Source organism: Oryx dammah, unplaced genomic scaffold (genome assembly GCF_014754425.2).
Source record: "Oryx dammah isolate SB20612 unplaced genomic scaffold, SCBI_Odam_1.1 HiC_scaffold_13, whole genome shotgun sequence".
NCBI classification, from domain to species: Eukaryota; Metazoa; Chordata; class Mammalia; order Artiodactyla; family Bovidae; genus Oryx; species Oryx dammah.
In genome coordinates this window covers 916,605-944,187 of record NW_024070197.1, presented here as the reverse complement: position 1 = coordinate 944,187, position 27,583 = coordinate 916,605, and the positions used below count along the sequence as shown (strand labels likewise).

At 42.4% G+C, this 27,583-nt stretch overlaps 1 pseudogene; it reads left to right on the top strand.

Annotated features, from left to right (window-relative positions):
* Positions 1–12,646: 12,646 nt before the first annotated feature.
* Positions 12,647–13,328, top strand: LOC120871837 (annotated as a pseudogene).
* The last annotated feature ends 14,255 nt before the right edge of the window (positions 13,329–27,583 follow it).

Below are 27,583 nucleotides of genomic sequence, written 5' to 3'. Positions count from 1 at the left end.
GCTACATGCCTTGGGCCAGACATCCGGCATTGTGGGTAACGTAGTTCCCCCGGCGCCGCCAGCCACGGAAGCGGGCGCCCACCCCGAGATCGCGGAGTCCCGGAGGCTGTGTCAAAGCCCTGTGGCCCGGGTGGCGGTCTCCCTGTGGGCCGGGACGGAGGCTCTCCCCGGAACTGTCCGGGTGAGGGGCCGGCGACGCTTCGACCTCCCATCTGGACCCCCTACGCGGAGCCGGGTGGTCTGAGCTACGTGGGAGCTACGGTCTGAGCTACGGTTGAGGGGAGACCCCACCCGCATCTTTTGTGAAACGTCCTGAGTCTCTCCCCGGAGTGGGAGCCGTTCCCACCCTTCTCCGACCCCTGACGGCAAAACAGGCTCGTGATCTGACAGGATCAGGGTTGGCGGCGGGTGTGGCCGCGCCACCTGGGGGGCTATCCTGGAAAAGATCGGGATTTGGCTTCATAGGCGAAAAGCTGAGACTGCCAGGGGCTTCGGGGGGCGGGAGTGGACTCGGCCCCCGGAGAGCCGCGGGGACTGGTAGCCGGCGGCCGCGGTCTGGGCTTGCCCTCGGTGAGGGGCCGGGAGGGGTGCAGACCTTCGTCATGGGAGAGCCCGTGCCTGAAGCCCAGAGGCGCCGGGGGAAACCTTCTCGGGGCTCCAGGCTGACCCTCCCCGGGAGGAGCGTGAAGAACCGAGGAGCCTCTGCGGTGTCTGAAGGCCCTCGGCGCGTCCCCGCAGCTCCGCGCTCTCCCACTCGGAATGCCTCCAACGCAGCTAGCGGGGCTCCGCGGGCGCCGCCTGGCAGCTGCTCCTGAAAGTCGGAATTCAGCCCTTGGTTGAAAAGGAACGCAGACTCGGGCCAGGGAGGGAAGTGCCCGCTCCCCCTGGGGGTCTCGCTGGGCTCCGGCGCCCCCTGCTCTCCGCCTTAGTCACGGTCAGGCCACGGGCAGTGGGCCCCGTGGGGTCTGAAGTTCCAGCCTGTCTCCCCTCCCACCCTCGCTGTGTCTAGGCGACGGTGCCCTCCGCAGGATGCAACCTCAGATCACAGGCGGCTTCCCTACCTTCAAGCGCGTCTGTTTCCGGAGGAAGAGAACTAACCAGGTTGCCTTGGAACTCGAGCAGGGACAGACTGGGCCAGAACCTACTCCCGGCGTGGAGCGCTGGGAGGGCCCTAGAGCAGCCTGCACCTGGGCCCCGGGCCTTCTGAGGGAGGCCAGCCGCGGCCGGGGTAGGCGGCCCGTGGTCCTCCTCCAGCTCCCTCACCTGCACGTTTTCCCAAAGTCAGGGTGTCTGGAAAAGCAGTACGGTTCAATAGAGGATTCTGCTGAAGTATAACTTCTCCCGTTATTTAACGAGAGAATTATAAAGTACCTGAAGAGAATTCGGAAAGCAGGGAACCCCTTGTGGGGCAGTAGGACACCGTCGCAGCCTAAATGCAGGCAGCAGTGCAGGCAGCCAGGCTCCTCGCATTTCCTCCTGACCCCCCACCTGCTTCAGCAGTGCTGTGCGACCAGGGTGCAGTGTGTCCGACTCTTTGCGGCCCCATGAACTGTAGCCCACCAGGCTCCTCTGTCCATGAGCTTCTCCAGGCAAGAATACTGGAGTGGGTGGCCATGCCTTCTTCCAGGAGACCTTCCCAAACCAGGGATCGAACCCAGGTCTCCTGCATTGCCGATGGATTCTTTACTATCCCGGGACTATGTATATATGCCACCCTGTTAACTCCTTGGTGAAACCTCTCTGGGGTCTCCACCGGCCATACCTAAGGTGTTCGGGGAGGTGTCCCCACTCTGGTCGGTCTAACATTGCCAGATCATCCTCCAATGATTTCTGCCTCCTTTTGAAGTCTCACCCTGACCAGGCACAGTTTAGTTTTCTTCCAGACGCCCTCGTGGCCCCATGCAGATTTCCGAGACCTCTTCATTGCTGGCATCCCATTTTCTGTCAGGCCCATACAGGAATGCAAGCATCCTCTGCCCTGAGCTCTGACTACTTGGAAATTCAGAGTATAGCATGAAACTTACAAAGAATTTAAAGCCTGGAAGAAATGTGGTTTGAAGTAGAAGCGCCTTCAAAGAGACTTACTGGAGTTAAGGAAATTATTTTCTGAGCTGAAAGCGGGGCAGAAAATCCCAAAATGACAGGCTCAAGTCACAATATATACTACCTCTGTTCCTAATAGGATGTACCCATATCCTGTTGGAGATCGATTTTGCTGTATGCAATATGCAGTTTACTCTAGGAAGAAAGATGGCTTTTCCTGACTTTGGGGAGTGGAAGGGAGATTGTGAGAGAAGGAATTTAACCTGATTGGGATGGGCAGTGGGGAAGAAGAGCCAGGGAGCCTCAGAAAATAGATAACACTTTGAGGAGGTAGTGGACAAAAGAGAGTTTTCCTGTTAGGAAAGTACATATCAGTCCATGTTTGTACACTGATGAGAGGTCAGAAGAGAGAGGGGAAATAGGAAAAGAATCATGAAAAACAGGATTAAATTACTTAATATGTCAACGTCACTCTTCACTAGGGAAATTCTAATTAAAACCTTGTAATACCAGTCTACATCTACCAGGGAAAAGGGGGAAATAAGTATTGATGAGGCTGTAGAGAAATTGGAACAATTGCCCATTGCTGATGGGAATATAAAATGCTGCAATGTGAGAACTAGTTTAATAATACGAAAACCAGTTCCACAGCTCGCCATAAACAATACAGAAATGCCACTGGATTCAGCGATTCCACTCCTAGGTATACACCCAAAGAACTGAAAGCAGGGACTCAAACACGTCTGTGGGCAGCAGTGTTCATAGCAGTGCTATGCGAGATGGAGAAAAGGCAGAAACGGTTTAAGTGTACAGTAACGTGTGAGTGGCATTTAAAAATCTGGTTCATTCATACTGTGCAGTCTTATCCAGTTACAAAAAGGAATGAAATTCTGATACATGCCACAGCATGGTGAACCTCCAAAATGTACTAAATGATTAAAACCAGACATAAAAAGATAGTATACAAATTTACTTATAAGAAATAACTAGGATAGCCAAATTGTACAGACTGAAAGTGGACTAGAGGTTTCCAGGGGTTGGCCAGAGAGGGGAATGGGTATAATTGCTTAATGAGTACACATCTAGCATTTTGTTTGATTTTTTTTAAAATTTAGTGGTAGTAGATACCAAACATTGTAGATGTATTTAGTGCCACTGAATTATATATTTGAAAATTAAAATGGCAAATTGTTTGTCATATATAATTTACCACTGTATATACACACACACCAAAAAAACTGCTAAGTAAGAGATTTTTGTCCAAATTCCTAAGTTCAATTTTACTGTTATACTATATCAAGTTTCATGAACTTTTTGTTTTTTGATGAAGTTAGAACAGCTAGATTGATTGTATAAATATTCACCCACAGAATTAGGCCTGCTATAGGAATATGAATTTTAGGACCTAGTTGTTCTCATCAACATGGAATTTGCTTTCTTATCAAGAATCTGAAAAATATTAGTCAACCAAATATTAATAGTTAAGGGGAAATAATTTGAAATCCTATAGAGAACAGAGTCAAGTGGTCACAGTCAAATTAGCAAAAAGTGTTTTCCTTGCCTAGAAGATGAAGCAAATATATTACGAGTGATACGAGTATTGCTGCAAGTAAGCACAAAGGGGCCGACTGTTGCGACACATAAAGACAAAAATATAGAGGTATCTACCAGCCACTGGCCCAGAATAGCAAATAGACTCATCCAAATGGACAAAAGAGAAGATAGTGAGTAAATGATGAAAAAGGAGTTCACAAGGACAAAGATGGTAGATGTGGCTCTTGCCTCAGCAGATGTTCTGGAAGAATGGCTGTTGCTGTGAATGTGTTGGACTCTCTGCTTGTGATTGTGCAGGAAAACAACCATGGAGCCACTAGCCCAGACCATGGGACCTGAACATATAATGTCTATTGTGAAGAATATGGCCACGAATACAAACCTTATAATTCTTTCTGGATTCAGGGTAGAATGGAAACAAGACCCATATACATACTGTCTATGAGACACAAATCAGATCTAGGGATGCATATAGACTGAAAGTGATGGGATGGAAAAAATTATTCCACACAAATGGAAATTAAAAGAAAGCTGGAGTAGCAATGTTCATATCAGACAAAATAGACTTTGAAGACTGAAATAGAGATAAAGGAGGACACTACATAATGACTAAGGGATCAATTCAAGAATATATAACAATTGTAAATATAGATGCACCCAACATTGGAGGACCTCAATATATAAGGTGAACGCTAACAGCCATTAGGGGAGAAATTGACATTAACACAATAATAATGGGAGTTGTTTATCACTCCACTTTCATCAATGGGCAGACCATCCAGTCAAAAAATAAGAATAATAAATGTTTTTCTTGAGTCACTGCTGTCAGAGTCCTTTCCAGTTCTGGGAATCACAGTCCACCTTACCTCCCTAGGATGCCCTCCAACACCCTGTTGATCTCTGGACCTGCTGTGGGGGCAGCTCAGATTCTAATCTGGTCCTCCTCCTGTGTGTTCTTGCCTCTAATGACCACAGCTATCAGAGCTACTGTGTTTTCTTTTGTGGGAACTCTTAATGTCCTTTTATATATGTCATAGATACAGAGTCTGCCTAGTTGATCGTGTGGATTTAATCTGCAGCTTGTACAGCTGGTCAGAAGGTTTTGAATCTTCTTCTGTAGCCACACTGCCCCTGGGTTTCAACTGTGGTTTTATTTTCACCTCTGCATGTGGGTTGTCCCCTGGGGTTTAGCTCCTGAGGCTTCCCTGAAGGGCTTGGGTTTGCCCCTGTGAGGGCCAGATGTGGAAGTGGTGCAGCTGCTAGGGTGGCAGTGTTTCTGGCAGCACCAAGTACTCAGGAAGGTTGGTGGCTAGGGCAGCAGGAAATATAGTGCTCTAGATGGATATGTCAACCAATATTGGCCAATATGCTCCGGTATTCCTGCCTGCAGAATCCCCTCTCTGACAGAGAAGCCTGGCAGCCCAGTCTACAGGGTTGCAAAGAGTTGCACACTACTGTTAGGTAGGTAGAATAGGGGAAAGGAGTCCAAAATGGCGGTGGCTAAAAGACAAGGAAGGGAAAAGCCCGCAAAAATAGGGGTCCGAGGACCGGAATGAGGACCTCAGGTAAAACAAACAACACTCCTGGCTGGCCCAATTTACATAGGACAGGCCCAGGGAGAGAAAAACATACAAAAAGAGGAGCCAAGGCTAGCTCTCTCTCTCTCTCTCCCCTGCACGCTGGGGTGCTCTTCTCTTCGTGTCTTTGGGTCGACGTGCCCTCACGCCTCAGAGATGGATTTTCCTGCTATCTTCTTGTCACGAAAGTGTATGTTCCTCGATTCTTTGTCTCGTCACAACAAAGATTTGGAGCGACGGACATTAAAGCCCTCGGCGCGTCACAGCTCTCGGGTCTTGGACAAACCTTGTCATAGCTCTTAGGCAAATCAGTGTTACAGCTCTATTCTATTTAGAAGATAGCAGGAGAATCCATCCTCAAAGTGTGAGGGCATGCCAGCTCAAAGACTTGAAGAGAAGAGACTGGAGGAGTGCATGGAGGAGGGAGAGAGTGAGAGAGAGAGAGAGAGAGCGCAGGCACACGGGAGAGAAAGAGAGAGAAAGCTCTTTGGCTCCTCCTTTTATATGTTTTTTCCTCCACCTGGGCCTGCCCTATGCAAATTGGGCTTAGCCAGGAGTGCTGTTTGTTCTACCCGAAGTCTTCATTCTGGTCCTCGGACTTTCTTTTGTTCTATTTTCGTGGGCTTTTCCCTTCCTTGTCTTTTAGCCACCGCTGTTTTGGACTCCTTTTCCCTATTCTACCTACCTAACATTCTAAATAAAATAGAGCTATAACACTGAGCTGTAACACTGATTTGTCTAAGAGCTATAACATGGTCCTTTTGAGACCTGAGAGCTATAACATGGTCTATCCAAGAGCTGTGACACGCTGAGGGGGCTTTAATGTCCGTCACTCCAAATCTTTGTTGTGACGAGACAAAGAATCGAGGAACATACACTCGTGTGACACTACTGAAGTGCATAAACACAAGACTTTTTTTTTCTGCCTGTGGCAGCTCTGCCCCAGTGAGAGTTGAGCATGAAGGTGGTGCCGGTGCTTGACTTGTGTGGACCCTGGTGGCACCAAATGTTCAGGGACACAGACTGCCTCCGCGGCAGGAGTTATGGCCCTATCAGAGTCTTTTTTTGAGCCTCTTGTAGCTGGCGATCAGAAGGCCTCTTTGGCTAGTCTTTCTCTATAACTCTGCCCATTCAGGCACTTAGAGGGCTTCCTTGCCTGGGGTCCTTCTCTGTTTTGGGGTGCATCAGGCACATAGAGGGGACCTCCTGACTGGGATCCTACTCTGTAGATCGGTGCATTAGGCACTTAAAGGGGCACCCTGGGTGGGGTCCTACTCTGTAGTTCAGTGCATCAGGCATTTGATGGGACAGCCTCTTGTTCAGCTGCTGATGCTTGTGTGTGGAGAGAGGCTATGGTGATGGCTCCACCCCCTACGCATGACTCAGCAGTATCGCCTTGTTTACATGGCTAGCCCACCAGGCATTTCCCACCACGATCTCTTCCCTCACATCCCCTCGATCTGTCTTTCCACAGTCAGCAGCAGCCCCCACTCTGGGATTGCTCCACAATCCCTAAACTTCAGCTCCCAGCCTCTGCCCCTTCCAGGACACCCGCGTTCCTGCCTGGTGTATATATGGCTATGGCAAGGACTGTCTGATTCTCATTCCATTTAGGCGCTCACCAATCAGCTGTTTCACTCTCAACCTTAAATGTTTCTCCTCTCACTAAGACAATTGCCCCGCTGTGGGGGTCAGACCCCTGCCTCAGTTCCCCACCCACCAAGGGCAGGTCCAGTCCTACTAACACCTCTGTTCCCCCCCCTAGTTTCTTTGTCCTTCCAAGTTTTGCGTGGTTCTATACAGTCTTTTCCACTGGTCAAGTACTCCTGTCTGCTCTCAGCTGGTGTTCTGCATGCACATCTGTGTCTGAAGGTGTATTTCTCATGTATCCATGGAGAGAGATGTACTCCATGTCCACCTACTCCTCCGCCATCTTGTTCTCCCTCCTTCATGAACTTTTCGGTTTATGAAGCTAGCACAGCTAGTTTTGAGTGTATAAATATTCACCAACAATATTAGACCTGTTATACAGATAAATATTTAGGACCTAACTGGTTCCATCTGCATAAAACATACTCTTTTATAAATAATCTGAAAATTGTTGCAATAATAACAGACATACCAATAAATACATTAAATGTAAGTAGATTTAATGTTTCAACCAAAACACATAGACTAGTTGAGTAGATACAGAAACAAGACCCATATATATGCTGTCTATGAGACACACGTTAGATCTAGGGATGTACATAGGCTGAAAGTGATGGGATGGAAAAAAGTATTCCACACAAATGAAAACTAAAAAAAAAGCTGGAGTAGCAATATTCATATCAGACAAAATAGAATTTAAAGTAAAGACTGGCATAAAGACCAAGGAGGGCACTACATAATGACTAGGGGATTGATTTAAGAATATAAAACAACTGTAAATATAGGTGCACCGATATAGGAGGACCTCAACATATAAGATGAATACTAGCAGCCACAAAGAGGGAGCTCGACACTAATGCAATAATAATGGGGGTGGTTTATGGCTCCACTTTCATCAATGGGCAGATCATCCAGACAGAAAATCAATAAGGAAACATATGCTTTTAATGACACATTAGACCAGGTGTACTTAATTGATATTTATTGAGCATTTTATCCAAAAGCAACAAATCACACCTTCTCATATGCACGTGGAACATTTTCCAGTATGGACCACGTGCTGGAACACAAATTGATACTCAGTAAGTTTAAGAACATTGGAAACAGATCGTGCATCATTTCCAATCACAGTGCTAGGAGCTTCAAAATGAAGTTCAGGAAAAAAACTGTGAAGAACAGTCTGAAAAATTTTAGTATACTAAATATAAACAGATGAGGGAAAGACATTGAATTTTTGTAGATAATAGAGTAAACTGGTCACAGCCAAATTAGCAAAAAGTGTTTTCCTTGCCTAGAAGATGAAGTAAATATATTATGAGTGACACGAGTATCACTGCAAATAAGCACAAAGGGGCTGACTGTTGGGAAACACAAAGACAAAAATATAGAGGTGTCTACCAGCCACTGGCCCAGAATAGCAAATAGACTCATCCAGGTGGACAAAAGAGCAGACAGTGAGTACAATGAGCAAAAGGAGCTCGCAAGGATCAAGATGGTAGATGTGGCTCTCGCCTCAGCACAAGCTCTGGAAGAATGGCTGTTGCTGTGAATGTGTTGGACTCGTTGCTTGTGCCTGAGCAGGAAAACAACCATTGTGCCACTAGTCCAGACTATGAGACTCAAACATATAAAGTCCATTGTGAAGAATATGGCCGGACATACAAACCTTACATTTCTGTTTGGATTCAAGGTAGAACAGTATCCATAGTTTACCTTTACACTAAGGTTTTCAATGTGAGTTGGACTAGTCATATGGAAAGGAATAGAGATGTTTATTAAAAGATTCAGGATCCAGCAAAGGAAGCAGCAGAAGGCAATACATGTTGGTGATCTCTTTCTGAACTCCAGCCACCTAGAGAAATGGGGACAAAGCCTAATGGCTTGGAAAGCACTGAGGAGGGAGGTTGTGCTAAGGCAAATCCCTCTGGCCATTCTTTGAAAATAGAAGAGAAATTTACATCCAGCCTCGTTCAGGAAATTCCTGGATCCAAAAGTTGCCATTGTATGAGGGATCCCTCTGGAGAAAAGCACCAAGGAGTTGGCTAAGATGAGTTGATTGAGAATCAAGTCTGTGGGTCTCACTTTGCATCCAGTGAGCAAAGTGAAATTATAAAGACAAAGGAGGAATGAGTTCTCAAGGATCCCCACTCCCATCTGAATGACTAAGATAATTCCCATTTCCCACTTTGAAGAAGCTATCATATTGGTATCTATTGGACACTTATTTTAGTTGGAACCTGAGAAATGAGTATTTCAACAAACAAAACCAAATCTATTCCCACCACCACCATGCCCAGTATTCTCCAGTGCTAAGGCTGATACATCTTTTCCCAGTTTAGATGAGCATCAGATATCTGTTTATGGGTGGAGATTTTACTCCTGAAGATCCTGGTTCTACTTGGTAATGTGCAATGTCTATTTCTAGGATATGGGTGAATGCATTATGCCCCGACTGAGCAACAGAGTTTTGTACATGTGTAAATTGAGTGAAAAGGTTCTCTACCCTCTTATCTACAGTTATGACCCGGATGCATTGAAAAACTGGGTACAAAACTGTGTGTAGAGTGTGCTTGAGTATTCCCAAATGTATGGAGGAATGACTATATAGACAAGGAACGTGTATTTGTATAGAGTAGGGGAGAATATAAAGCTAGACCTTTTTTTCTCATTCACCAGAAGTTTTTTTTTTTTTTTTGGCTGCACTGGGTCTTAACTGTGGCCCGGGGGTTTCTCATTGCAGTGTCTTCTCTTCTTGAGGAGAACAGGTTTAGGTTGTGGGATTCAGTAGTTGTATGGGCTTAGTTACTCCACAACATTGGGATCTTCCTGGACCAGAGATTGTACCTGTGTCCCCGACATTGGCAGGTGGATCATAACCACTGGACCACCAGGCAAATCCTAAAGCTAGACGTTGAAGGAAAAACAAATTGGTTAGAATGTTTTGTTTCTACAAGTGTACATATTTCACATAGTTATAAAACAATATTAAAGCAAAGTCGATGTTTTAAAGACACTAAGTTTACAAATTTTAAAAAATGAATTGTGGTCTCTATGTGTAAGGGAAATACCTCAAGTGACTTGAAAATACAGAATTTTGACTGTATATCCTTAAGGAGATAGTATGAAGGCAAAACTACTTGCAAATAAACATTACATATTACCTATATACCTCACTATAATGTAGTGGCAGAATATCTTGGAATCAAATACTTAATATCAATGGGAACGAGTATTTATGGGAGATAAAAATCTTTGCTGACAAAGATCCCTATAGTCAAGGCTATGGTTTTTCCAGTAGTCATGTATGGATGTGAGAGTTGGACCATAAAGAAGGCTGAGCGCTGAAGAATTGATGCTTTTAAACTGTGGTGTTGGAGAAGACTCTTGAGATTCCCTTGGGCTGCAAGGAGATCAAACCAGATGATCCTAAAGGAAATCAATCCTAAATATTCACTGGAGGGACTGATGCTGAGGCTGAAGCTCCAATACTTTGGCCACCTGATGTGAAGAGCCAAGTCTTTGGAAAAGACCCTGATGCTGGGACAAATAGAAGGCAGGAGGAGAAAGGGGCGAAAGAGAAGGAGATGGTTGGATGGTATCACCAAACCAGTGGACATGAGTTTGAGCAAGTTCCAGGAAATGATGGAGGACAAGGAAGCTTGGCATGCTGCAGTCCACGGGGTCACAAAGAGTCGGACCCGACTGAGTGACTGAACAACAAGAAAATAAATCCCAATATAACCAACGAATTTGAACAAAAGTTAAAATTGACATTTGGTAACAATAGGCAATACACATACAGTATTAGATTTTAAACTGACATGTATTTCATTTCACTTGCTATTCAAAAGAATCTGGAAATTTTGGACAACCCTACAATAATGCCTAACTCTAACACCCAGTTTATGGACTCAATATAATATATGTCCCAGCATAAGCAAAAACAGTGTCTTAGGGGGAGAGGGAAAAGCCAGCTTATTTAACCCTTAGGACAGGAACGTTCCAAGACAATCCTGAAACTGCTTGTCATACACGATGGAGGGAAATAGAATTCCCACTAAAGAAGCTACTTTTGCACAATTTTCCTACAGTAGTAATTCTAAAAAGTGGACTCAGGTAAACTAAATACCTCTAAATGATATAAAATTAATTGCAAAAGTTAATGCTAGAAGAGCTTAAGGAAACAGTTCATTGTTCAGAAAACTGATTAAGGGTAAATATCAAGCAGTTCTCCTACAGTAACTGCATAGGCAGTATTTCACAGTAGGAAATCTCTGAACTGACACATAAACTGGACTGGTTTGGATAAGACCTGCAGATGTACATAATACATTGTCCATCATGGGAAAAGATACAGCGAGACAAGATCAAATAGAAAAATTAATTCAACAACATGGAGACTTCTCCACCACGAGGACAGTTCCTTCTTCCAGATGAACTGATGTTTCAGTATTGGGTAATGAGATAAGAGGACATTTTAAAATAGTGAAGACACAAATCCACTATGCTAGACAGGGTGTTATTGAGTCACCACTTTCCTGGCATGGTCATTTCATTATGTCCAGAATAACAGCTATGATATGAATTTCCATTTCCATGATCAAGAACTGAAATGGTTTTACACGTGAGAAATCAAGGAATTGTTATTATGATAGTAACACAATTCCGAATATCCAGAAATCAAGATAGCCAAATTTTTTTCTTTTGTGGCAAGACTCTCCTTTAAATGTATAAGGAAAATAAGTAAAATTTTGGAAAACAATATTAAAATTAACTAATGTGCAGAAAACAGTGAGTGAAAACCAAAAACTATATTTAAGCCACAGGATTCATTTTAAGTAACAGCAGAGAAAATTGTTGCCCTGGATGGAAATTTTCCCAGTGTGAATGATTCGGTTCTCACTAAGAAATATGTTACTGAATACAAATTCCAATGAAAATTGAATACTAATATCAAAACAACACAAATTTTGTAAAAAAAAAAATTCAGTTTAACAAAGTGAACTTGCCTCACATAAAGTATGGTAATAATTACACATTGCCGCTGACAATAGAAAAAGGCAGAACAGAGCAAGGAGCTTGTCTGTTATCTATGTTTGCAGGTATTTATATGGTAAGTCTATATAGAAGTTTATATATGATAAAAGTTCATGAATTATATTAGAGCAATTACTTATTTAATATATGGTATTAGATTTAATTAGGACATTAGAGCTATATTTCCACCTTTAATCTCAGAGGAAAAAATAAATACTAGATCTGCATGTAAGGAGTTGTTAATGTCTTAGGTAAAAATGTTGCAATATACCCTCACAATGTTGCCTGGACAAAGTATTACTACGCATGAAGCAGACCTGAGGATTTAAAATATTTTTCGCATATTTGTGTTTATAAAAATTATACTTATTTCACTTTTATAATATCCTGTCCTGAAAAATTCCTAAAGCAAAGAAAATAAAGCTCAATGAAAACATTTAATGCAGGTGGCCCCTGGTGCCCAGGTGGGGGAGGCCCCAGCAACGCCCGGGGCCTTCAGGGATTTCTCCTCGGCGTGACCTCGGCCTCAGGCACTTCTGCGCCCAGGGGGGCGGGTGGGGGATGTCCTGCTGGGGCACCTATGGGGTGTGGGGGTGCTCAGAAAACCAGGCCACACTCCCGGCCTCGCCCTGGGGCAGCGACTGGCGCAGCAGCCCTGAGAGCAGCCAAAGTACAGGGCCCCGCTTCTCCAGGAGCAGCGGGCCTGCCCTCCCACCCTCGCTGGCGAGATGCCCGTTAACCATCTCCATTCCATATTGATTTCAAATAAGGAAGAGTCGAGTCAGACGGGCGCGGAGACGCTTCTGGAAGTAACATCGCGATGGCTGCCCAAGGAGAACCCCAAGTTCAGTTCAAACTTGTTTTGGTTGGTGATGGCGGTACTGGGAAAACTACATTCGTGAAGCGTCATCTGACTGGTGAATTTGAGAAGAAGTATGTAGCTACCTTGGGTGTTGAGGTCCATCCTCTTGTGTTCCATACCAACAGAGGACCTATTAGGTTCAATGTATGGGATACAGCTGGTCAGGAGAAATTTGGTGGACTGAGAGATGGTTATTATATACAAGCTCAGTGTGCCATTAGAATGTTTGACGTAACATCAAGAGTTACAAGAATGTGCCTAACTGGCATAGAGATCTGGTACGAGTGTGTGAGAACATCCCAATTGTGCTGTGTGGCAACAAAGTGGATATTAAGGACAGAAAGGTTAAGGCAAAGTCAATTGTCTTCCACCGAAAGAAGACTCTTCAGTACTATGACATTTCTGCCAAAAGTAACTACAACTTTGAAAAGCCCTTCCTCTGGCTTGCTAGGAAACTGACTGGAGACCCTAACTTGGAGTTTGTCGCCATGCCTGCTCTTGCCCCTCCAGAGGTGGCCATGGACCCAGCCTCGGCAGCACAGTACGAGCACGATTTAGAGGTTGCTCAGACACCTGCTCTCCCGGATGAAGATGGTGACCTGTGAGAAAGTGAGGCCGGGGCCCAGCGTCAGAAGTCTAGTTTTATAGGCAACTGTCCTGTGATGTCAGTGGTGCAGCGTGTTTGCCACTTTATTATATAGCTAAGCAGAACGTGTGCTTAATCTTTGGATGCTGAAGGAGATGGATGGGCTTTGGAGCGAATGTGGCAGTTTAAAAAAAAAAACCTTCACTTTTTGGACCTGCATATTTAGGGGTTTTGGAACACAGTTGTTTCCTCCTTGAGTTTCAAATATAAGACTGCTATAGTCACATGACAATATTGAGAGGTGGAATCTTGTTTGTTACTGTCATTCCCATTCCTTTTCGTTTAGAATCAGAATAAAGTTGTATTTCAAATATCTAAAAAAAAAAAAAAATAAATAAATAAGGAAGAGTCAACAAAATCATATAGGAAAAATTTATCACTCGTTAATAAAACAGCAACTACTTATTCAATACAAATAAAAGCTCAATGAAAATATTTAAATATGTAGACCACCAAGAGGTGATTATAACCTCAGTGATTTGGGGGGAACTAGATAGGAATAACCAATTTCTAGAAATCACACATTATAAAATATGATCTTCCATAAACACCCAAAAAGGCCAAATTATACTGAAAAGGGCACTGAATGATTCATATATACACATATGAATGCTGAAATTTCATTTTAGGGTCAAGTCCTCTAATAAAGAGTTAGAAGAATCTATTAGAATTACAGAATCTATCTTTTCTATCAAGATCCTAGTCAAATATGGTTTAACCTTTGGAGTTTGTTAAAAAAAAAAAAATGGCTCGGACGTCCCTGTCGCTCCAGTGAATATTCCATTAGCTGTGCAGTGCAACAAAAAAAAAAAAAAAAAAGAAAGAAAGAAAGAAAGAAAAATTTTGAAAACCCCTAAACCTGGCTGTCTCGATTGTAAATTTTAAAACTTCAGACTTTCCTGCTGCCTGAACGTCTTCATAGGGTGTAAACGTCCCACCAAGATGGCCTGGTGCACCAGCGTGAAGGCTGGCCCTGCCACCAGTTGCTCTCGTCCCCTCCCCTCACTGTGACCACCGGGCATTCGCACCTGCCAGTGAGATCCCCTTCACCCTCTGCTCTGCGCTCTCGCAGAACCTCAGGAGAGGCACGGGCCCTCAGCTCCACCCGCCCCTTCTCACTCTCTCCTGCCCACCTACTTCACTGAGCCCACTGCCTGGCTGAGCTCTCCCCTTGTGGCCTCCTTATGCCACCAGTGACTGTCCCTCTGCGACCTGTGAGTATAGAAAACTTTGTTTTCCTGGGCCTCTCCTTTGTTACGTCCTGGACATGTCAAACACAAATTTAAGTCTTTTTGAAAATTATTTAGTGCGCTGAACACGTAAAATTTTATCTATTTTTGTAATATTGTATCCAAAATGACTGTGCAGTTTAGGGTTAGGAAAATCAAATGCTGTGTAAAATACATTTCAATCAAATTTCAATAACTGAGATAATGAGAACAATTTGTATTAAGGTAGGAGGACATGCCCCGGTGAAGAAACTACAACACTTTTGAAGAAAAGATCGGGTGGGTTGAGGTATGAGTAGGAGACTTACATGTCTCACTACTGATGCCCATTCATATCCCTTGGACACTGATTAGTTTTAGCATAAGAGACTCAGAAGGTGAGTTCACTCTGCCATACATCAGCAATTTTGGTTTAAGAGAAATCTTAGTGACTGAGTATAAATTCGCCAGAACTATACTCACTGAGGGAAGCAAGCTTACCTATATGAGGTCAGAAGGGGGACCGGGGCAGGGTAGGGGGTGTCAGAGTGAAATTTATCCATGAATTGATTTGTAAAAGTTTTCACAATCAAATGTATAGTTCTACAATTAAAATTTTATCATTTGTGAAGCCCTTGAGATTGAAAGGAGAAAACTGGGCATAATGGAATAACAATATGGAATTGCCTTGGGACTATGTTAGGAAGCTTTAGGAAGAGACATCAGAAGTTAATTTAAAAGAAGACACGGTAGACAGATTAATAAAAATTTGTTTAACTAGAAAGCCAGGATGCTATGCATATGGAAGTTTCTGTGGTTACTACTCACTCCAGCTCTTAAAGAATTCAGCAATACATTGCAATAAAGGATCGTAATACGTCTCTGATCATAGGGTTTTGGGTAACATGGAGGCTCCGGATTAAGTGCCTCCTATTCTCAGAGAGAAGCACACGGACCTGGCTATCAATTCTCCCATCAGATTTTCATGTTACTGTTTTTATTCTTATCTTTTTAGACTGATCGACATACAACAGAGAGAGAGCAATAAACTATTCGCAGAATGTAAACAGCAAGATGTTTTAATATCTGGTTATGTTCGGGGAAGCACACTGACCAAAATCCCCCACCCTGGCCAGGCACCATAGCAACCATTTGCAGGAGTTCTTTTATGACAGGAGGTCCTGGTAAGGAACATGGAACTAATAAGCCACCACCAACTGGGAGAGTTCTAGAAAGGTCAAAAGGAGACACCACACGTCCAACCACGTTCCAGAGACCTTTTTGCTGGCATCCATCTTGGCTGAACAAGGCGCACACCACCAGGAAGGACTCTGAGTTAGATCAGTTGGCTAAAGACAACTCGGAAACTAATCCCATCACGATGAAACCCGAGACCGTGAGCCATGTGACAGAGTTCCTGAGTTCCCTTCCCCTCCTGCTCTCCACCTGGGGGCCCTTTCCCAGTAAAATCTCTTGCTTTGTCAGCTCATGTGTCTCCTTGGACAATTCATTTCTGAGTGTTAGACAAGAGCCCAGTTTCAGGCCTTGGAAGGGGTCCCCCTTCCTGGAACAGTCACATTACATGTTAGGGTAATATTACTATCCTCAGATAGTGAACGCTTTCATTCATCTTTTCTGTCCAAACCCCACAATCATTAGAGATCATTTCTTTTAAGATAAAGACTTCATTTCCTTACATGGAGAAGGATAAAGCTTTCAGTTCTCTAAACAGGAGATAAATGTGAGCACTCTAGCTGATGAGAGAACTCTATTATAAAGACCCCTCTTTACCACGCAGGCTAACAAGAGAATACAACAAAACCGACTGTGCATTCCATCCTCTCAGTCAGACCTCAGGTAATTCACTACTCAGAGCTGGAAGATCAGCATTGTTATCTACTTGCTGGGCATTTGCCTGCGGAGTGAAGTCTTTAGTGAATGGTGAAAGCTTTGGCATCTTCAGTCAAAGAAACATGAAGGAAAATTTCATGGAAACTGAAAATGTGAGGAAAGAGGAGAGACATCAGGCGGCAGAGGAGTGGGCAGAGGGGGAATGCATCAGATGTGTGCAGGAAGCACAATTCCCCACTGGACACAAAAGTATATTTGTGTTCCAACCCCAGGAAACACAAGAGAGAGAAGCTGATTTATATTGGTGTTTTAAACTGAATTTTCTGTGGTATAGTTATCCTGCGAATCTGACCTTGACTGAAAAAGAGACACTTACCAAATAACATTCTCAATCAGGACTGTGTGTTCCCAGACAACATCTGTGCAGATATGGAAAGGGCTTCTCAACCCAACCAAGATAAAGGTTTGGAATACCATGATGCCACCTCCTTATTGGGAAGTGACTATCCTGCCACCTTTCATTTCAGTGACAATACTTTCAGAGGGAGTTGAAATTATCTTTGAAAAATTGTTGCAGAATGTACAATTCATTGAAAGCAATTATTATTGATTATAGGGTTTTCTATTAAAAATTGCTAAAAGACCTCACGAACAATTTTCCTATGAAATACTTTTTAAAAACTCCCAGAACATGGAACAGGACAGAAAAACTGAGATCTAATAAGTAAAGAAACAATGCTGTCATCTCATTTTCTCGTGTCAGTAGAAATAATGACTGGTGCCCATGGTGAAGAACCGGCTAACCAATGAAGGAGACATAGAGCGACAGGTTCGGTCCGTGGGTTAGGAAGATCCCCTGGAGAAGGAAATGGCAATCCGCTCGAGGAGTCTTGGCTGGAGAACCCCAAGGACCGTGGAGCCTGGCAGGTTACAGTCCATAGGGTTGCAAAGAGTCGGACATGACTGAAGTGACTTGGCACACGCAGCACACAGTAGGAACAGGAAACAGTTTTATTCAAGCCGAACTGAGGACTACAACCAAGGAGATAGGGAAGATGATAATTCAGCAACTATTTTACAGAGGTGAGGCGTGTTAGCCAAAATTTCCACCAACAGAGACGTGATTGAAATAAAGAGACGTTTATTTGGGGTTAGTTAGGACTGTGGCAGGGGTGACTCTGATCCAAGAGGTACCTGAATGGTGTTCTGCCAGACCACAAAGTTGGGGTGGGGGCTTCTACAGGCAACCCCCCTGCAAGATTACATAAGTTCTTTGTTAAAAAGTTAGGGTTGTATGGAAACACAATAGACCGTGAATAGCCACACACACGATGGAACACTATTAATAGTAAGCCATGAGAAATATGAAATATTGTCATCTGTGACAACATGGATGACCTTGAGGGTTTTGTACTAAGTGAAATAAGTCAGATGGAGAAAGACAATAAAATAAGATTCCTCTCACATATGGAATGGAAAAAAAAAAAATAAAGTAACACACCAAACAAAACCAAAAATGTATAGACAGAGAACAGATCAGCAATTACCAGAAAGGAAGAGGTGGGGTGGGAGGGAGAAATGGGTAAAAGGGGTCCACAGTGTGTGACAAATGGATATTAAACTTTTGGTGGCGAACATGGTGTAGTGTACACCGAAGTAGAAATACAACATTTTACAGAGAAATCCTAAGTAAGATGCAGTTGAATCATGCTTAGCGGGATCTGAGCGGCTTTTAACGAAAAACGTTTGTCCTTGCTGCCCGTGGCATATGGGATCTTAGTTCCCTGAGCAGGATTGGACCCATGCACCCTGCGTTGGAAGTGTGCAGTGTTAACCACTGGACCACCGGGGAAGTCCCTGAGTCCCTTTTTATATGTTCTGTCTGAGCTGTTCTCCCAGACACTCCCCACCGCTTAACCTTGCAGCTCATAATTTAACACTCTGATTAAGATGAGAGAGACATGAGCCACCCTGGAATGAGAACTGAGCGTCCTGAGCGGCTGGGGGAGCAGGCATTACCTCACACACTCTCCTTCTCCCCTACAGGAGAAATTGCAACTGAGAAAGCCTCTCTTGGAACTTGGTTGTAGTACTTATGGGGTGGGTTGACAGGAGAGTCAAACTGATTCTCTTACTCTCTCCAATGTGCTCAATATTCATTTTTTCTTCCTCCAGAGATGAGCTGAAATTTCTCTTCTGTACTGTTATGTTCCCACAAGAATCCTCTCCTCTGGGCCCCCACTGCTGGGGATACATCTGAAAGAACTGAAAGCCCAGACCCAAACACATTCTTGTGCACCAGAGTTCATAGCAGTGTCATTTATGATAGCCAAAAGGTGCAAAAACTCAAGTGTCCATTAACACACGAATGGATTTCTAACACGTGGTACATTCATATTCTGGGATATCATTCAGTAATAAAATGCATTGGAGTTCTGACACATGCTGCAGTATGGTAAACCTTGAAAACAGCTTAAACAATTAAAGCAAGACATAAAAGGAAAAATAATGTACGATGCCACTTATAAGGAATATCTAAAATAGACAAGCTTGCACCAACTGAAAGTAGATCAGAGATTTCCTAAGCCTGAATCAAGAGGGAGATGGGGAATTATTGCTTTATGGGTATGCATTTTCCATCTGGCTTGACGTTTTTTCAAGCTAGTGGTGGTAGATGCAAAACATTGCAGATATATTTATTGCCACTTAATTGTACACTTGAAAAGCATTAAAATGGCAACTTTCTTGTTATATATAATTAAACACTATATATCAGTTCAGTTCAGTCGCTCAATCGTGTCCGACTCTTTGCGACCCCATGAATCGCAGCACGCCAGGCCTCCCTGTCCATCACCAACTCCCGGAGTTCGCTCAGACTCATGTCCATCAAGTCCGTGATGCCATCCAGCCATCTTATCCTCTGTCGTCCCCTTCTCCTCCTGCCCCCAATCCCTCCCAGCATCAGAGTCTTTTCCAATGAGTCAACTCTTCCCATGAGGTGGCCAAAGTACTGGAGTTTCAGCTTTAGCATCAGTCCTTCCAAAGAAATCCCAGGGCTGATCTTCAGAATGGACTGGTTGGATCTCCTTGCAGTCCAAGGGACTCTCAAGAGTCTTCTCCAACACCACAGTTCAAAAGCATCAATTCTTCGGCGCTCAGCCTTCTTCACAGTCCAACTCTCACATCCATACATGACCACAGGAAAAACCATAGCCTTGACTAGACAGACCTTTGTTGGCAAAGTAATATCTCTGCTTTTGAATATGCTATCTAGGTTGTTTATAACTTTCCTTCCAAGGAGTAAGTGTCTTTTAATTTCATGGCTGCAGTCACCATCTGCAGTGATTTTGGAGCCCCCCAAAATAAAATCTGACACTGTTTCCACTGTTTGCCCATCTATTTCCCATGAAGTGACGGGACTGGATGCCATGATCTTCGTTTTCTGAATGTTGAGCTTTAAGCCAACTTTTTCACTCTCCTCTTTCACTTTCATCAAGAGGCTTTTCAGTTCCTCTTCATTTTCTGCCATAAAGGTGGTGTCATCTGCATATCTGAGGTTATTGATATTTCTCCCGGCAATCTTGATTCCAGCTTGTGTTTATTCCAGTCCAGCGTTTCTCATGATGTACTCTGCATAGAAGTTAAATAAGCAGGGTGACAATATACAGCCTTGATGTACACCTTTTCCTATTTGGAATCAGTCTGTTGTTCCATGTCCAGTTCTAACTGTTGCTTCCTGACCTGCATACCGGTTTCTCAAGAGGCAGTTCAGGTGGTCTGGTATTCCCATCTCTCTCAGAATTTTCCACAGTTGATTGTGATCCACAAAGTCAAAGGCTTTGGCATAGTCAATACATACCCCCAAAAAACAGCAAAGTGAGAGATTTTTGTCCAAATTACACCCCCCCCAATTTTCCTGTTAAACTACTTCAAAACTTCATGAACTTTTCTGTTGTTGAAGCTAGCACAGCTAGTTTGATGGTATAAATATTCACCAACAATACTAGACCTCTTATACAGATAAACATTTAGGACATAATTGTTTCCATCTACATACAATATACTCTTTTTGAATAATCTGAAAATTGTGGCAAAATAACATTTATAAATATCTTAAATGTAAGGGGATTTAATGTTCCAACCAAAACACATAGACTAGTTGAAAGGATACATAAACAAGACCCATATATATGCTGTCTACGAGACCCACATCAGATCTACATGCATATAGACTGAAAGTGATGGGATGGAACAAAGTATTCCACACAAATAAAAATTAAAGGGAAGCTGGAATAGCTATATTCATACCAGACAAAATAGAATTTAAAGTAAAGAATGGTATAGAGACAAAGCAGGGCACTACATAATGACTAAGGGTTCAATTCAAGAATATGTAACAGTTGTAAATATAGATGCACCCAACATAGGGGAACCTCAATATATAAGGTGAATACTAGTGGATGAGATGGTTGGATGGCATCACCGACTCAATGGACATGAGTTTGGGTAAACTTCGAGAGTTGGTGTGGACGGGGAGGCCTGGTGTGCTGCAGTTCATGGGGTCACAAAGAGTCGAACACGACTGAGCGACTGAACTGAACTGAACAGCCATAAAGGGAGAACTCGACACTAATCCAATAATAATGGGGGTGGTTTATGGCTCCACTTTCACCAATGGGCAGATCATCCAGACAGAAAATCAATGAGGAAACATATGCTTTTAATGACACTTTACACGAGGTGTACTTAATTGATATTTATTGAGCATTTTATCCAAAAGCAACAAAATACACCTTCTCGTATCCACGCGGGACGTTTTCCAGTATTGACTACATGCTGGGACGCAAAGTGATGCTCAGGAAACTTGGGAACATTGGAATCATATTGAGCATCATCTCCAATCATAGTGCTACGAGACTCAAGATAAACTACAGGGGAAAAAAAACTGAAAAGCAGTCTGAAAATTTTTAGTGAACTAAATATTAACCAATGATGGAAAGAAATTGAGTTTTCTATGGAGAATAGAGTCAAATGGTCACAGCCAAATTAGCAAAAAGTGTTTTCCTCACCTCCAAGATAACAAAACTGTCTTACGAGTGACACGAGTATCACTGCAAATAAGCACAAAGGGGATGACTGTTGGGAAACACAAAGACAAAAATATAGAGGTGTCTACCAGCCACTGGCCCAGAATAGCAAATAGACTCATCCAAATGGACAAAAGAGCAGACAGTGAGTACAATGAGCAAAAGGAGCTCGCAAGGATCAAGATGGTAGATGTGGCTCTCGCCTCAGCACAAGCTCTGGAAGAATGGCTGTTGCTGTGAATGTGTTGGACTCGTTGCTTGTGCCTGAGCAGGAAAACAACCATGGAGCCACTAGTCCAGATCATGAGACTCAAACATATAAAGTCCATTGTGAAGAATATGGCCGGACATACAAACCTTACATTTCTGGCTACATCCAGTGAGTAACAGTATCCATAATTTACTTTTATACTATAGCTTTCATTGTGTGTTGGACTAGTGATGTACAGAATAATAGAAATATTTACCAGAAGATGGAGGATCCAGGAAAGGAAGACACAGAAGCCAATAAACTTTGATGATCTCATTCTGAGCTCCAGCCACCTAGAGAAATGGGGACAAAGCCTAATGGCTTGGAAGCCACTGAGGAGGGAGGTCATGCTAAGGCAAATCCCTCTGGCCACTCTTTGAAAATAGAAGAGAAATTTACATCCAGCCTCGTTCAGGAAATTCCTGGATCCAAAACTTGCCATTGTATGAGGGATCCCTCTGGAGAAAAGCACCAAGGAGTTGGCTAAGACAAGCTGATTGAGAATCAAGTCTGTGGGTCTCACCTTGCATCCAATGAGTAAAGTGAAATTATAAAGACAAAGGAGGAATGAGTTCCCAAGTATTCCCACTCCCATCTGAGTAACTAAGATAATTCCCATTTCCCATTTTGAAGAAGCTATCATATTAGTATCTATGGGACATTGATTTTATTAATAACTAACCAGAGGAATGGTTAGTTCCAGAAAGAAAAAGAAAAGTTACCACCACTCCATGCCCAGTATCCTCCAGTGTTAAGCCTAACATATACTTTCGCAGTTTAAATGAGCATCACATATGTGCTTATGGGTGCAGACTTTACTCATGACGATCTGGTTCTACTTGGAAACGTGATCTCTGTGAAAGCATTATCTGAGTGGCATATCTGTGCGGCATATCTGTGCAACAGAGTTTTGTACATGTGTAAATTGAGTGAAGAAGGTCCGTACCCTCTTATCTACAGTTATGACCTGGATGCATTTTGCATTGAAAAGCTGGGTACAAAACTCTGTGTAGAATGGGCTGGAATTTTCCCAGATATGTGTAGAAATAAATATACAGGCACAGAACACATATTTATATAGGGTGGGGAGGAATTTAAAGCTAGACTTTTTTTCTTATTCACCAAATGCTTTTTAAAAATATTAACTTTTTATTTATTTATTTTTGGCTGTGCTGAGTCTTCATCGTGGTGCGGTGCAGGGGCTTCTCATTGCCATGGCTTTTCTTGTTGAGGAGCACAGGCTGTTGGCAAGAGGGATTCAGTAGTGGCCATACAAAGACTTAGTTGTTCCATGACACTGGGATCTTCTTGCACCAGGGACTGAACCTGTGCCCCCTGCATTGACAGGTGGATTCCTAACCACAGGATGGCCAAGGAAGTCCTCAAGCTAGACTTTGAAGGGAAAAAAAAACCAAACTGGTTAGAGTGTTTCATTTGTAGAAGTGTACATATTTCACCTAATTATTAAAAGATATTAGAGCAAAGGAAATGTTTTACAGACATTAAATTCACAAGTTAAAAAAAATATTGACTAGAGGTCTCTATATGTAAAGGAAATACTTCAAGTAACTGAAAATACAGAACTTGACTGTATATCCCTAAAAAGGAAACTATGAAGGGCAGACTAGTGACAAAGAAAGCTTATGTATTGTCTGCATAGTTTACTATAATGTATTGGTAGTTTGAATCAAATATGTTAATATCATTGGGAAAGAGTAATTATGGGAGACGGAGTAAATGCAAATATAAAACCAAAGAATTTGAATAAAATTAAAATTGACAAGTGACGACAGCAGACAGTACTAACACAAGTATTATTAGATTTTAAATTAATATGTATTTGATTTTACTTTCCATTGAAAAAAATCTGAAAAATTTGGACAACCCTACAACAATGCCTAATTCTAGCACCCAGTTTATGGATTCAATATATGTCCCAGTGTAAGTAAAGAGATTTTTGAGGGGAGGGGGAAAGGTTTATTTCATACTTAGGACAGGAACTTTCCAACAGTTAATTGTGAAGCTACTTATCATCGACAGAAAGCAAGTAAATAGAACACTGATGTCGCTGATTCCACCTTAAGAAGCTGCTCCTGCATGACTTTCGTACCATAGTAACTCCCTAAAATGGACTCATATAAACCAAATGCCTATAAATGTAATAAAAATAACGACAAAAGGTAAAGTTGGAAGAGCTTAAGGAAACAGCTCATTATTCAGAAAACTAATAAAGGGTAAATATCAACCATTTCTCTTGTAGTAACTGTACATACTACATTTCACAGGAAGAAATCGTGGTGCTGAACAGAGAAAGAAATCTTTGTGCTGAACATAAAATTGAACTGTTTTGGATAAGACCTGCGGATGGGCATAAAAACATTATTCATCATGTGAAAATATACAGAGATGCAAATTAAATAATAAAAAATAAATTCAACAACATGTTGGGAGAGACTTCCCCATGAGGACAACTCCTTCTTCCAGATGCACTGACATTTCATTATTGGATGATGAAATACGAGGACATTTTCAAATTGTGAAGACACAAGTCCACTATGCTGGACAGTATGTTATTGAGTCACCGTCTTCCTGGCATGCTCATTTCGTTAAGGTTAGAATAACAGTTGTGAGATCATTTCCATGATCAAGAACTGAAATCCTTTTACACTTGAGAAAAATGGAATCATTAGTAGAATTGGCAATATAATTTAGAATAGTCACAAATCAAGATAGCCAATTTTTTTCCTTTTGTAGCAAGAGTCTCCTTAAATGTATAAGCAAAAATACATAAATGAAAAATTTAAAAACAATATTAAAATTAAGTGATGTGCAGAAAACACTGAATGAAAACCTATAACTATATTTAAATCATAGGATTTATTTTAAGTAGCAGCAGAGAAAATTGTTGTTCAGAATGGCTATTTCTCCAATGTTAATAATTCAGTTCACACTGAGAAGTATGACTAACATTCCAATGAAAATGGAATACTAATATCAAAATAACACAAATTTTGTAAAAAAAAAAGTTTAACAAAATGAACTTGCCTTACTATTTATAAAATAGAATAATAATTACAGGTTTCTACTGGCAAAAGCCAAAAACAGAATAGAGCATGGAGCCTGCAAGTTTACATTTGCAAATATTTTTATGAGAAGTGTGAAAGTGCTGCACTCAATATGCCAGTAAATTTGGAAAACTCAGCAGTGGCCACAGGACTGGAAAAGGTCAGTTTTCATTCCACTGCCAAAGAGTGTTCAAACTACTGCACAACTGCACTCATCTCACACGCTAGTAAAGTAATGCTCAAAATTCTCCAAGCCAGGCTTCAGCAATATGTGAATGGGGAACTTTCAGATGTTCAGGCTGGTTTTAGAAAAGGCAGAGGAACCAGAGATCAAATTGCCAACATTCACTGGATCATCAAAAAAGCAAGAGAGTTCCAGAAAAACATCTATTTCAGCTTTATTGACTATGCCCAAGCCTTTGAGTGTGTGGACCACAACAAACTGTGGAAAATTCTGAAGGATATGGGAATACCAGACCACCTGATCTGCCTCTTGAAAAATCTGTATGCAGGCCAGGAAGCAACAGTTAGAACGGGACATGGAACGACAGACTGGTTCCAAATAGGAAAAGGAGTACATCAAGGCTGTATATTGTCACCCTGCTTATTTAACTTATATGCAGAGTACATCATGAGAAATGCTGGACTGGATGAAGCACAAGCTGGAATCAAGATTGGTTAAATATCAATAACCCCAGATATGCAGATGACAACACCCTTATGGCAGAAAACGAAGAACTAAAGACGTTCATGATGACAGTGAAAGAGGAGAGTGGAAGAATTGGCTTAAAGCTCAACATTCAGAAAATGAAGATCATGGCATCCGGTCCCATCACTTCATGGCAGATAGATGGGGAAACTGGAAACAGTGGCTGACTTTATTTTGGGGGGGGGGTTCCAAAATCACCGCAGATGGTGACTACAGCCATGAAATTAAAGGACGCTTACTCCTTGGAAGGAAAGTTATGACCAACCTAGACAACATATTAAAAAGCAGAGACATTTCTTTGTCAACAAAGGTTTGTCTCATCAAGGCTATGGTTTTTCCATTCACATGTATGGGTGTGAGAGTTGGACTTTGAAGAAAGCTGAGTGCCAAAGATTTGATGCTTTTGAACTGTGGTGTTGGAGAAGACTCTTGAGCGTCCCTTGGACTGCAAGGAGATCCAACCAGTCCATCCTAAAGGGGATCAGTCCAGAGTGTTCATTGGAGGGACTGATGCTGAAGCTGAAACTCCAGTACTTTGGCCACCTCATGCAGAGCTGACTCATTGGAAAAGCCCCTGATGCTGGGAAAGATTGAAGGTGGGAGGAGAAAGGGATGACAGAGGATGAGATGGCTGGATGGCATCACTGACTCAATGAACATGAGCTTGGGTAAACTCTGGGAGTTGGTGCTGGACAGGGAGGCCTGGCGTGCTGCAGTCCATGGGGTCTCAAAGAGTCAGACACAACTGAGCGACTGAACTGAACTAAACTGAACTGAAGTCTATGAAGTTTATATATGATAAAAGTTCATTAATTAATTTAGAGAGATTACTTATTTAACATAGAATATGAAAATCTTTGGAGATTTAATTAGGACATTAGAGCTATATTTCCCACATTAATCTTAGAGAAAAAAATAAATAGTAGATCTATACATAAGGAATTGTGAATATCTTAGGGAAAAATGCTGCAGTACATCCTCCTGATGTTGCCTGGGCAAAGTATTACTAAGCATGTACAAAACCTGAGAATTTACATATTTGTTCATCTTCATATTGATAAAAATTAGAAGTTTTTCACTTTTATAATATCTTGTGCCAAATGATTCCTAAAGCAAAAAAAATAAAATGCAAACATTTAAATCTATCGAACACCAAGAGGTGATTATAACCTCAGTGCTTTTTGGGGGAACTGTAGATAAATAAGCAATTTTTAGAAAAGAAATCACACATTATAAACTATCATTTCCTCATCAGCCAAAGTATATTGAAAAGGACACCGAATGTTTCACATACCCATGTGAGTGTTGGAATTTCATTTTAGGGTTAATGTCCTCTAATAAAGAATTACATAATGTATCTTTTCTATCAAAAATCCTCTATCAAAATCCTAATCAAATATGATTTAAACTTTGAAGTTTGTAAAAAATGGGCTTGGACTTCCACGGTGATCCAGGGGTTAAGAGTCTGATTTTCCAGCGCAGGGAGCACAGGCTCATTACCTGGCTGGGAAATATCTCAGATGCTAGAGAGTGCAACAAAAAATATATTCAAATTTCTTTAAATTTAAAAACTGTAAAAATGTTACATTGTATAATTTAAAAATTGCAAACAAATTCTACTATTTTCTGTGCTCTAAATTTTAAAGCTCCATATTCTCCTGCTGCCTGAACATTCCCACAGACAGGTGCGAACACCCCACCATAGTGACCAGGGGCACCAATGTGGAAGCTGGCCACTGCCACCAATTCCCCTTCTTGCCCTGCCCTCCTGTGACCGCAGAGCATTCAAAGCTTCCAGCGAGATCCCATCTTTCACCCTGTGCTGTGTGCTCTCCCTTGAACTCCAGTAAAAGCACTGGCCCACAGATCCATCCCCCCGTTCTCTCTCTCCTCCACCTATTGGTGGTGCCCCCTCCCTTGGTGACCTCTCCATTTGTGGCCTCCTCTTCAGGAGAGTGACTGTCTCTCTAGGACCAGTGAGTATAATAAGCTCTTTTCTCTGGACCTCTCCCACGTTCCTTCCTGTATCTTCATCTGATGGAAT